Source organism: Barbus barbus (genome assembly GCF_936440315.1).
Source record: "Barbus barbus genome assembly, chromosome: 22".
Taxonomy (NCBI): Eukaryota; Metazoa; Chordata; class Actinopteri; order Cypriniformes; family Cyprinidae; genus Barbus; species Barbus barbus.
This window is the reverse complement of record NC_136750.1, coordinates 3,142,396-3,156,480: the sequence shown is the minus strand read 5'-3', so window position 1 is coordinate 3,156,480 and position 14,085 is coordinate 3,142,396.

Sequence of the window (14,085 nt, the reverse complement as noted above, 5' to 3'; positions counted from 1 at the left end):
ATCTATTTAAATACCTGACATACAGGTTTCAATAGAAATTACATTAAAGTATATTTCAGTTTATCATAAATGCTTGTCATATTTCAAAGCCATTAGAAGCAATTATGAAATGACACATGTACTTAAAGGGATAGTTCACCCAAAAATGAAAATTCAATCATCATTTACTCACCCTCAAGTAGTTCCAAACCTGTATGAATGTCTTTGTTCTGAACACAAAAGACGATATTTTGAAGAAAGTTTGTAACCAGGCTGTTTTGGGGCACCATTGACTTCTATAGTAGGACAAAAAAAAATACCATGGAAGTCAATGGTGCCCCAAAACTGCGCTGTTTCCCACATTCTTCAGAATATCTTCCTTTGTGTTCAGCAGAACAAAGACATTCATACAGGTTTGGAACAGAAATGTCATTTAATTTATCCCTTTGGTGGGTTAAATTTTTTTTGCTAACTTCAATTAATTGCATTTGATATAAATGCAAACTACAATTAATTTTCATTTAATTGTAAATAGCATTGCACGTGTCCTAAAACATTACATGCAGACAGTTCGCATGCACATATATTATTATTTTTTTTTTTTTTTTTTATTATTATGCTGAAGTGTATGTTTCATGAGGGTATGAATCAACTGCTCAAATTTTATTTGCTAAATATTTAAATAAATTCTGACCACTGCATCAAAATCAGCTTGTTTTAATAAAAACACAATATCAAACTAAGGCTATACTTAGTTTGAAACAAATAATTAAATGCATGGACCTGAAATACTGATTTAAGCTAAATGTGTTAATTATTAGCTTACAGACCACAAAGAAACAGTTGCCCTTGCTATGTGCACTGGTCAACCGACCAATCAGAATCAAGCATTCCAGAGAACTGCTTAAATGCACAAATAAATGCTGCAACATTTCCTGCTGTTCAGAGAGGGCTGACAGTGCATGCGAATCTGAAGTCTGCAGCCAGACTGTGGCCCCATCTTTGTTATCATCTGTTTGATCCACTCTCATATAACCCACAGCATCTGAAACTTTCTTATATGCGTTTCCACATAACCTGCTACATCTCGGTTTTGCCTTTTAAATCTCGCGTACTCAAGTATGTACTAATCTCTAAAGTGCATTCCTCCAAAGCAATATCGTGAAGAAAATAAACTGTAACAGTGTCGCTCTCACCTGTCGGGAAGTCCAGCGCGCGCACGATCCAGATGTTATGATTGACAGCTCGCGTAAAAGAAGTCGCAGCATATTAAAACTCGCTAAAAGTCCGTTTCTTCATGTCAAACCGACCCGGAGAGCTGGCAAAATGAGACTGAAACTGAACACTATCTGCGCCAGGGTTACGCGGTTTTAATGCTCTGAGCGAAGTCCGCCACTTTAGATACAACACACCGCGCATTCATTACATTATTCAGCCCCGTCTGACCGCGGAGGAGGACCTCTGGAGGAGGAGAGCCTTTAGCAGACCACCGTACACTGACCTATCAGTACCGAGCGCGTGCTGAGACTCTGCCCTCCGTTAACTCTTACCGACAGATACAGCGTCACATTGATGCTTTATGAGTTTAACCAACTTTATGAGAGCTGAACATAAACTAAGCTTTATAGCATGTTTCAAAAGTCAAAGATGGTAGGCTACATGATATTTGGGGGCATAAGTTACAAAACAACTCTGCAAGCCATTTATTCGGCTTTGTGTATTGTGCTCTTGCTTAAAACAATCATAGAACAATCACTTCTGCCACAGAATATGATGATTGATAGATAGCAACTTTTTTTTTATCTCACACAGATTGTGAAATAGTTTCAAAATTATGAGATAAAAAGTCACAGTTATGTTTCTTTTCCTGCTGAAGGACTGTATTCACTCAATCACTCAGAGCCGGGGGGTGAAAACTTGGTAAATTGCACTAAATTTGTCTTCCGGGAAACATGCAAGTATCTTCTGTTGCTTCTGAAGGGCAGTACTAAATGGGAATATATATATATATATATATATATATATATATATATATATATATATATATATATATATTTCTACAAAATCAGAAACATTTGGAAATGCTCAAAAGTTTTCACCCCCATCAGTGAATGTTTGAACCTTTTTTAATAGTTGTGTTCCTCAGTTGTCCTCGGTGTGAAAAGATGGATCTTAAAATCATACAGTCACTGCTGGAAAGGGTCCAAAATGCACGGTTCGGTTCAATACGATACAACAAAAAGAAATAAATGACAGATAAATTTCCTTGATTTTTTACATACGTTTTATTTATTAAAATGATTTTTTTACTTTGAACAATGATGGAACTTGACCCATCTTCTTATCAGCATATAAAACAAAAACAGCTCCGGTTTGAAGTATTCCAGCTGATGTATCCTATTGTCATGTAGCAGATTAATAATTTCCAATAAGTTTAAATTGATTTTTACCTTTTATGGGCATGTTTTACTTTTTATTTTTCTAAAAGTGTGCATCACATTTTGAGTCGTTTTTTTGAGTCGTCAATAAGACATTTGGGCTGTTACTGTTGCTAGTTTTTGGAGAGAAAAAAGGCACTCTTCTGTGATATGGATTAACTATATAAAATTATGTAAATAAATACATTTTCTGCCCCCATATCTTGATAATTCTAAATGCATTTGACTGAATCATGCAGTGAAAAATGCGCACAAGCACTAATCAAAAGTAAGTTTGGCGTTGGGCCAAAAAAATATTTCACCACTAGATAGCGGACCAGAACATAGTCAAAGGATAATTTAAGATATTAATTGATGAAAAATGCAACCAGAATTGCCTGTGACTGACTGTTAAAGTGTATTTTGTAGCTGGTAGTGAGCTGTTACTCTGTGTAAAATCATGCGACAGTCATTACAAAAAGCCACATTTGCTGAAAATATTCTGAAGTAACAAATAAATTCCTTGAGAAATATAACTTCCAACTCATGTCCACTGCAGTCATCATAGCCTTCACATTCTTTCTGATTTGAGTGATCCTTTTCTAGCTAGCTAAATATGTTTAACATGTGAATTCTTGCTAAATATGCAGTTATATTACGAGTCGTAATATATTGAATGAATTGTACTGGTGATGGTGCGGTGATGGAGCGAGTGAAAACCACTACACTCAGTCAAAATCACACTGCTCCACTCACATACTCTGATTGTGAGTGAGTAACTGTTGCTGTCATGACAGATTTATTTCAGAACCAGCTGCTATCAAAATAATCTGGCTACTGGCACGGGCCAGATATTATTGCTGGCACTTTTGGCCCGCAGGCCGCCTGTTGCCGACCACTGCCTTATAGGATAAGATGCTGTAATACGATTAGTCCAACGAGTACCGAACCGAAAGCCTCGTACCGAACAGTTCAATACGAATACATGTATTGTTACACTCCTAGTTCAAATATGCAAAAGATGCCGGAAAACTGAAGATTCCGCAGGACATGGGGGATTTTTCTGAAGAACAGCACTCAGTTTAACTGTTCAGAACAAACAAGGGACTCATGAACAACCATCACAAAACAAAAAACAAACACAAAAAACTGTTGTGGATCATCTAGGTAACCACACACAGTATTAAGAACCAAGGGTTCCCAAACTTTTGAATGGGGTTATTTTAATCATTTCAGCATTTTTTTTTTTTTTGACTTGTGGACTAAATGTAAACATATGTTACTCAGGACAGTACTAAATAAAAAATAACATGCATTTTGTATGATCTCTCTTCTTTTGCTAAACTGACTCACATTTTCACAGATTCTGCAAGGGGAACACAAACTTTCAAGCACTGTATATATATATATATATATATATATATATATATATATATATATATATATATATATACACACACACACATACACACACACAAGAAACAAAGAATATGTGTGTGTGTGTGTGTGTGTGTGTGTGTGTGTGTTAAAGGAGCCTTAATGCGAAAAGTCCATTTTCATCTTATTGTTAAATATAACCTTGAATATAAATGATATCATTGACCATGCATATCCTCTAGAGCTGTAGGTCAAAGAACAAAATGTGAGCAATATTTCATAATAGTTGTCTAAGCAATGACAGGGCACCATGTACTGCACTGCTGCACAGTAAATGACTGTAGCAGTGAAACGCCAGGGTGTCGCTGAGATTTGAGCCCTAAGTACAGAAGCTCAGTATAGGGAGCTTCTCCTCTCTGTCAGAACACCATGGCCTGATACATGACATGAGACAAGAAGAAATGGAGGAGACAGCTTCATTATATTCCCATGCTATATTACAATGTTAGCTAGCTGGATTTATGTAATATTAAGTATTCCTAAAATTCTAAATTCTAACTGCTAGCTTTTCTTGTAAAACTAACACTAGCTTTCTCTTTTCTATTCTATTTGTGTCTTATAAAAATAAAAAACAAAACAAAAAAACTAAGTATCTAATACATATTTCTAGTTTCATTTTGGAAAATGTATAAGCTGCCTATTTTAATTTCTACAAAAGAGTTTAGTAATTCAATATCTGCTTGAATATTTGTCATAACTTCATAAACCTGCTGCCGTTTGAAACTACTTTTCTGTGGTGAATTCAATCTATAGGCATGAATTCTTGCAAATAATCAGCTAGACCTATGTGTTTGGTGTGTTATAGCTTAGCAATCGCTGTACTTAATCATTGTAATTAGCTCCACATTTTGCACTGAAAAAACATTTTGCTGCTTGGCAACAGGCATATAATTAGTATTTTGCTTGCTTTTCCACTTGCTTTTCCAAGTTGTTTTTATGAAAAGTGCAAGAAAGCCAAAGATTCAAGTTGTTTGCTGCTATTGCCTATTACTGATTCTGCCATATTGATTTATGTCCTAATGTTGTGGGTAGTGAAAATTCTTTGCATTCTCATTATGCATTGGAAATACAGATAAGGCTGATTAAAATGTTAGATTTTGTTGAAATTGTATTCATATAAACAGAATGTTTAAAAAGCCTTTGCCTAAGTGCACTTAGTTACACAAACATTAATTTGAACTTCATAAGGAATACATTAATGTGTTGACACTGTGGAATACATATTTATAATTTATTATAAGATTACTTTATGCTGTTCTTCTGTGGGTAAATATAAATTGAATAAAATGAAAGCAGCATTAGCAAATGTAACATTAATGCAACATAGAGCCTCTACTGTGCTATATGGAGGCATTACTCTATGTCTTTAACACATTGTTCATCATTGATCTTCAGTAGTCTCCTTGTCTTCCTTTAGTTCACCTCGTATAGACGTATTGATCGCATTGACTGCTGTTGCAGAGGCTTTCTATTTAAAACTATCACACGCAGCACAGCCTACGTTAGACGCTGAACCCATGAAAAACGGGACTCAGCTGAAGGTCGAGCTTGTAATCTTTGAACAAGGATCAACAATCTAATTGATTTAAAGGAATAGTTCACCTACAAATGAAAATTTGCTGAAAATGTCCTCACCCTCAAACCATCCAAGATGTCAATGAGTTTGCTTCTTCATCAGATTTGGATAAATGTTGCATTACATCACTTGCTCAGCAATGGATGCTCTGCAGTGAATGGGTGCCGTCAGAATGAGAGCTGATAAAAACATCACAATAATCCACATCACTCCAGTCCATCAATGAACATCCTGTGAAGCAAAAATCTATGTATTGAGAAAAGCAAATCCATCATTTAGATGTTTTTAACTTTAAACCATTGCCTCTATTTCTATAATATTTCAGTGAAAAAGTCATCTTGTCTGAATCAGGAGAGAAATATGCACAGATCAAGCCCTGTTTACAAGTTAAAACAGTTCTTAAAAAATATGTGGGAGAATTTTGATGTGAGAGGACAACAGGGGATGGACTTTTTCACTGCAGAAAGCTTATTATGGTTTAAGCATTATTATGGATTATGCAATAGTTTCTTACCGGCGGCTTTTGGCTTCACAAGCCATTAATTGATGGTGTGGATTACTTGTGGATTGTTGTGATGTTTTTATCAGCTGTTTGGACTCTCATTCTGACGGCACCCATTCACTGCAGAGGATCCACTGGTGAGAAAGTAATGTAATGCTAAATTTCTCCACATCTGTTCTGATGAAGAAACAAACTCATCTACATCTTGGATGCATTTTTGGGTGAACTATTCCTTTAAAATCTTTAAACTATAAATTCTGAATAAAGTACATTTATATTATCACAATGTTTCAAAGTATATAAAAAAATGGGAATCAGTTTGTTTTCTTTCTGAAGAAAAGCCACAGTTGTTACAACTGTGTTACTTATGAACACCACAGCAAATTCAACTTGAAGGTCACAAACCTGTTGAAATGTCATGAACGGTCTTAAAATGCATTCAGCAAAAGAGGACGTTTTCAGTAAATATATTTTTTGAGATGATGTTTAGTTGTTTACTAATATAACAATGCAACGGACCAGCACAAGATTAAATCTCGAATGCAGCCACAGTTCATATTCTTTTCTAAATCAAAATAACAAGATTCTTATGATTCCTGTTCAGAGATAATTTCTCATTTATCCATGCATTTGCATAATTTCCCTTATTCATTTAAATTTACTGTATCTATCTTAGTATTGCAAGCATCTGCTTCTCTTGCTAAAAAGCTGTTTTGATGAGCGATAAAACCATAATGCCAGTCTAATCACATTTCCTGTTAAAACACAGATGAGCTGATTAAAATGGAATGAATACAAGAGAACATGATTAAATTAAATGGTGATTATGAACAGATCAATGAGCCATAAAAGCGACTAATCATCGTAAATCAAGATGATTTCTGTAGCAACGCATCAGTGGATTGGTTTTTCATATTAATTGGCTGTCAGGATTGTAATGGCAACATCAATTTTAAAGCAAAGCAACAAATCTCCTAATTAATCCAAAATTAGACATTCTGCTCATTATAACCGACTTTAAAAAATCAATCCATTTCCTTTTGCAGAGCTGACAGAGTGATGAAAGAATGCCCAAAAATATTGAGCTGCATCAGGAACTACATTTTCTCTCTCCAAAATTTCATAATAAATCTCTCCAAATCTGTTCAGATGAAGATACAAACTGAGGGTGAGCACATATTCATTTTTGTGAAAACTATTCCTTTAAGACTGAGCATCAGTGATCAAACGGAGCACTCTCAACAGCCTATTAGTGCTACATTCATGATCAAATTGTTTCTATTTTTCTACATTAGATTTGTAAGTTCAGTCAGATTTTTTACAGTTCGGAGACAAATGGATATTGATTGATTGAGCAGCTCAAATAAACAGTGAGCAATCATGCAGTGTCTTCACGAGTGGAGTGAGGTGAGAGACATCACTTACACAAATAAAGACAGATCGGAAGATGATCAGCGAATTCAGAAAGCTGTATGCCTTCACAAAACCTAATAATACCACTTTTTTAAATGAAAAGATTACGTATAATATAGAAAAGATGGTAAAACTTTGTATTCGCATAGACTGAAAATCATGGAATAAAGGCATCATTAAAAATGATCGATTCATTTTGATTAATCGATTAATGACACTATAGTCTGGTTTAACATTAAGGCATTCAAATCATAATCAAATCAAGTTAACAGAAGTATAAACATCATTAGGATTTTTTAAAAGACATTTTTATTCAGGATGCATTAAACTGATCAAAAGTGACAGAGAAGATATTTATAATTGCATAAGACTAAAGTGTTCTTAAGACATGTCTAAAGAATCCTATTTTTATTTTATCTCTCTTTGCACAACACATTAAGCGACACAACTGCTTTTAATATTGATAATAATCAGAAATGTGTCTTGAGCAGCAAATCAGCATATTAGAATAGACTGGAGTAATGATGCTGAAAATCCAGCTTTGATCACAGGAATAAATTATATTTTCAAATATTTTCAAATAGAAAACATATATATTGGTGGTAAATGGTGGTTTACATGCATATTATAATTGAATATAATTAAACAAATTAAAATGAAGGTTCTAGTTTTTTTTAAGGCTCTGGTAATGTGTGTAATGAGATATTTCCTCACAGTACACAGGCCGCCAGTGACTGAATGACCTTGTTGTTGCTGAAGCTGGACGCTTCGCACAATCTGACGGCTTTCACAGGACCAACAGAGAGCGCTTCTGCTGTAACAGTGAAGCTGGGTGATTATAGCATGCGTCTTACACACAGTCATGTCGGGAGACGGCAGTGGGGGGTTTCTCTGAAAAGACTCTTTCACACGCCGCATGTTTGGAGTGTGAGAGTGTGGTGAATAAATACAGAAAACACGTGAGGGGAGGGGAACTGACAAGCCAACTCAGTTTCCAAGGAAACGACCAAAGTTTGCAGCGCTCCGAGTACCAGATCCCTCGAGTCCCTTATATAGAGTATATTTTAGACATGAAAGGTGAAACCATGGAAGGTCTGATTTTACCCGACGATGTAAAAAAATATGAACTCTCTAGTAATAGGTGGTGAAATCTGCATGCAAAAGTTATACAACAGTAAATGCTTTTCTGTTTATTAACAGGTGCTTTCACACATACAGCTTTGTTTTCATAAACTGAATGGCATTTTTCTATTTAGAGGTCAAGGGTGACTAGGTGTTTATGAATGTGGCCACAACAATTTATGACAGCTGACTTTGGTATACTGATCAGTCATTGAAGTGAAGTAATGCCTGGAATGACAAACCTCTGGACTGATCTCATTACAGTCTGTGAGGATCGCCTCTAGAAGTTTGTCATACAGTACAGAGGTTTCATTTTTCATTCACAGGAGAAAAACAAAATCTCAGGAGGATAGAGAATCTATTGGAATTCAAAGGAGTTGAACTATTCCTGTTCTGCACTACTAATGTGGCTTCTTGCTTAAAATATATAATCTTACAACAAATATTTTATATAAATCTAAACTATTTAATATATAAAATCTAAACAGCCATGTTCAACTGATTCCTTAAAAAGAAAATGCACCCAAAAATTAAAATTCTGTTGCTGAACCTCATTTTGCTCCAAAGTTGTAAGACTTTTTTTTTATTGTTAAAATAAATAAAGTAGTACACTTATTATGATAATAGTCTACTTCAAAATAATATAGTGTGTGAATTGAATATAGCTGTCAGACAGTTAATTGCATGTTGTTTACAATTAAATGTAAGTTTGTTATAGTATAAATTTAGTAAATGCAGTTAGTTGAACTTAAGAGTGCTTATACTTAACTAGGACTTAAGTACATCTTTATATGTAATTTCAGTATTACGTCGATTGTCTTTGAAATATGGTTAACGTGTAATCTAAAAACTAAAATATACTACAGGACATTTAAAGTTAATTTATTTTTAATGTAATATTGAATAACACTTTACAGTTAAACACAGTTCATGTGTTTTACAATGGTCAATGGTAAGTGTACTTTAAAGAATGACAAAAGATTATTAAAACACAATGATTTAAAATGTACAATGATTGCAAAGTGCACTTTTTAAAGTGTACTTAAGTGTGTTAAGAAAAAGTATCAAGCTCCGCAATAGCAGTGCTAGCCTTTATAAATAAACATTCCCCTATAAATACAAGCCTGTTATCTTTACAGAAAACATACTGTGTTTTAAAGTCAGTCAGCTGATTATATTGTGCAAAATACATTTATATTGTGCAAAGTCTTGGGTCAGTTTACAGGTGCTGTTTTTTGCACTAATGTATTCCCTTAGTTACAGTATACAAACCTCTTAAAGTTAGAATAGAATGTGCTGTTAATCGTAAGGAATTGTCATGATTTATTCGTACCAGTGTTTGTGCTTAGTCTTATGTAACGTTATTGCTTTGCGTTTCATGAACTTAAACCATTGAAGGCAATCGGTTTCCTAAAACCATTTAAGTAGTTAAGACTTAGTTAGATTTGTTACCTGAATTCAAACTGAGTGGAATAAAATATTATTATTTTTTAAATCTAATTTACTCTAATAATTGATTAGTCAACACACATACAAAAAGAGTAAATTTAACTCAATGTATATGAGTTTATAGTACTTATATCTTAAATGGTTTAAGGCAATCCGTTTCCTCAAATGGTCTGAGTTACCATAACTTTCAGATTACACATTGAATATTAGATAAACATGGACTGCCTCTGTGTTTTGTATTTAAAAATGGTTAACAAAATGCTCACAAAGCCTAATGCTTCTGAAGCAATTAAATCACCCCATGCAAGTGTACTTTTTCACTCTTTTTTAGGACAAATCAGGATGTACTTTTAAACCATACCAGGACACAAAGGTACATTTCTATCACTAGGGGTGCATAAATGTTCTTTTAGAGGTACAAACAAGAAGCTACAAAAATGTTCTGAGGTACATTGCTGTACCCTACTAGGGTACAGCTGGGGCGACAAAGCATTCCTGTACCTTGATTTTTCTGTGTGTGATGTAATATGATGAAGATAAAATCTGTCCATTGAGCTCTATGAGGGTAATGACCTGGGCTGGGATGAGGAGCATTTCATCTGATGGGAGGTAAACCACTCTTTCTCGCAGTCGGTTATGATTACAGATTACAGGTGTGAATAATGGTCTGTGATCATGAGCTGCTTGGAAAGCTAACAATAGCCTCAGAGTAGCATTATCCTCCAGATTGATTCATGTTGGTTACTGCTGGACAATTATATTGCTCAGATGGCCATGTGAGGAAAGAATGAGAGGAGAGAAAGAAGCAGGAAAAAGTCAGAGTTAGTAAGTTCACAGGAAACACTGTTATTGGTGGATTGGGGTTAAATAGCAGGAGAATCAAACCACCTAAATCACATCACCTGCACTTCAGAGCGTCTGCTGACAGTAACAGATAATAACAGCGTTCACCTCTTTAACTTCTATGCACACTTTACACAGTATTACTGGGTAATTCATTTCTTTCTTTTTTTTTCTTTTTGACGTATTGTCAAGTATGGTGATCCATACTCGAAATTGGTGCTCTGCGTTTAACCCATCCAAGTGCACACACACAGCAGTGAGTAGTGAACAAATGCACACACACACACACACACACACACACACACACACACACACACCGTGAACACACACCCGGAGCAGTGGGCAGCCATGCTGCGGCGCCCGGGGAGCAATTGGGGGTTCGGTGCCTTGCTCAAGGGCACCTCAGTCGTGGTATTGAGGGTGGATAGAGCGCTGGACATTCACTCCCCCCACCTACAATCCCTGCCGGCCGGGGACTCGAACCCGTAACCTTTCGATTACGAGTCCGACTCTCTAACCATCTTCATTCTTCAGTATGCATTACCCAAAAACGTCATCATACATACAACACATTAAATGAAAATATTAGACAATATTACATCTTTTCTAAACTGCTTACACATTAAAATAACCTCTACTATCTGCAACTCACTGCAGCTCTCAAAAGAAAATCACATTTCCATCTCTTTGCACACATATCCCTATTTTCTGAACATTTCCTTCACAATCATCACAAAAATATCTGCATGCGGCATATTTTGCACAATACTCCCAATCAGGCAGCTCTACTGCTCAATATGCTTATTATAACCCAAACTGAAATAACACACTTCTCTATGAGTGGTAATACTAAAATAAAATCGCACATACCAATCAGCATCAGAACAAAAAGTAAATAGGGACACAGATGAATTTCTGAAAAATCCTATTTTAAATTGTAATATTTCACTATTTGTACTGAAACAGTTTGTTTCACTGTTTTACTATATACATGTATATATAAACACACACACACACACAGACACAGACACAGACATACACATATGCTAAAAATACAGTAAAAACAGTATATATTATATAACAATAATACTAAAATTGTCACGAATCCAGTCTGTGGACTACCATCCGATTGCCACCACAAGTTGTCCTTCCATTATATTGATTCTCACACTACACAGACTATCTCATGTCCCTGCATTTCCCATCATCCATTGCACCGATTGCACACAGCTGTAGCCAATCACACACACACACACACACACACACACACACACACAGACACACACACACACACTATATTACACCGATTCAGATCCTTCTCAAACTGCCGAGTATTGTTTAGCATCTATCACTGTATAGCTACTTTACAGAGCCATTCCCAGTTTCCAGTGTCTAGTTTAGTCTTGTTCTTAGTCTGTTTACCCGTGTCTTGATCCTTGCCTGTTTTCTCGTATCGTCTGATCTCCGCCTGCCCTGAAGTTTATAGCCTGTTTTGGAATTACCCTTTGCCTTGCTGTTTCGGACTGTGTTTGCACCTCGCCTGGACTCTAGCTCGTCTTGTGGATTCCCCGTTTGCCTCACCCTCAGGATTACGTTCGCCATCGACTGACTCACGCCTTTGCTTGGATACTCTCTTGTCTTGCCTGAACTATTCCTGTTGTTGTTGTCGACCTATGCCTGTTTATGACCACCCCCTTGAATAAAGCTTTTGCAGATGGATCCACACGCCTCCTCTGTTGATTCCGTAACAATAATATTATAATATATTATTCCCATAATTTTACTATTTTACAGTAATTCTTACAAACCGTTTAGCAAGTATCAATGGAAGGTCTAAAATAAAATAAATCAATTGCTGCAGTATGCAATTACAGTAGGCGGAGCTACAAAAACTAAGAAACGTACAAAATGTCCTTTCACTTGTTGCAGTTTACACAGAGCCTTAACTGCCACTTTGCCAAGTCTTTGCCTGTTTAAAACACAATTTAAAAAAGAACAATTTTCAGACATACTGCTGTATTTAACACTTATTCTTAACACCGGACAGTTTTTTAATTCACCTGTTCCCATGCTCCTGTGGGAAAACATTTTACAGTCCTGGGCTATTTTAAGAGAGTCTCCATATGGTTGATATTTTCTGCACACTGCTGTGTGGAGCTGCGAGCAGATTTGTGAATAATATGCCAAATTATCTTTGCTACTCCTGGTCATGTAATAAATAAGGAGTATGTGAATACAAGCACAGCACGACATCCGTCTTGCTAAGAATAGAAGGAGCCTATGTGGAACAATTCCTCATGAAATCACAGAATGGCAGAATGAGGTGCTTTGCAACAAACAAGCAAAATACTCAAGAGTCAGCATTTCTAACCACATAAAACTGGAGCAGCACGGACTGCGACTTTTAATCTTTTTCTCATATAGTCTGTGTGATTTCATATTTAACACTAAATCACAGATATATCAGTGGTTCTCAACTATTTATTTCCTTCAGGACCCAGATTTTAGATAGAGCTCCAAGTGGTGACACAACATCAAATAGTAAAACAATTTATTGCACTCAACAGGCACCTGCGCTCTGCAGTGATATAAGCCTTTCTGCAGGGGGTCTTCCATTAAACTGAATGTGAGATTGAAATCGTCCATCTTTGCAGTGGAAATTCAGGGCCTTAATGACAGGGAATTTAAATTCTATTAACTCGGAGATAAAAGCCTGACACAAAATTTAATCTATATGTCATGAAGTAACAAGTATCTTAATGAGCAATTACCGCCTACTGCCTTCAGCCACTTCAAAGATGCTACTGCGATAAAACCACGCTTTAAAATATGCGTTTTAGCTAACAGACACTGTAAATATGGCTGAATAGATTTGGCCTATAGTATGTAACCTCATTAAATGAGTCATATGGGTTGAACACGGGAAACATGTTGTTTGATTGTGGTTAAGTTTTACAGGAGACTGGCATAGAGTGCTCGGACACCTGTTGCTCTCACTTACAAGAGTGAAACTGTGCAAAATGAACAGGTTTGTTATTAACCTGCAACCAATGATATTCCCTGAGTTCCAATTTATAATTAAGTATAATTGTAAAAATACAAATAATGTAACATATGTTTATATTGTAAATAATATTTCAAGATGAACACTTACTGGACTGAAGCAACCTATGTTTATTTATTTATTTATTTATCTTTTAGAAAAATCTTATTCAAATTCGAGTATCAATTATGATCATCAGGCGTTTAATAGCGTTTATTTGTTCATCTCTCAATCATCATTGTATTGCATTGCATTTTATGTTTGGAAACCCCACAGAGCTTTAATCATAAAAGTAAGCATTTAA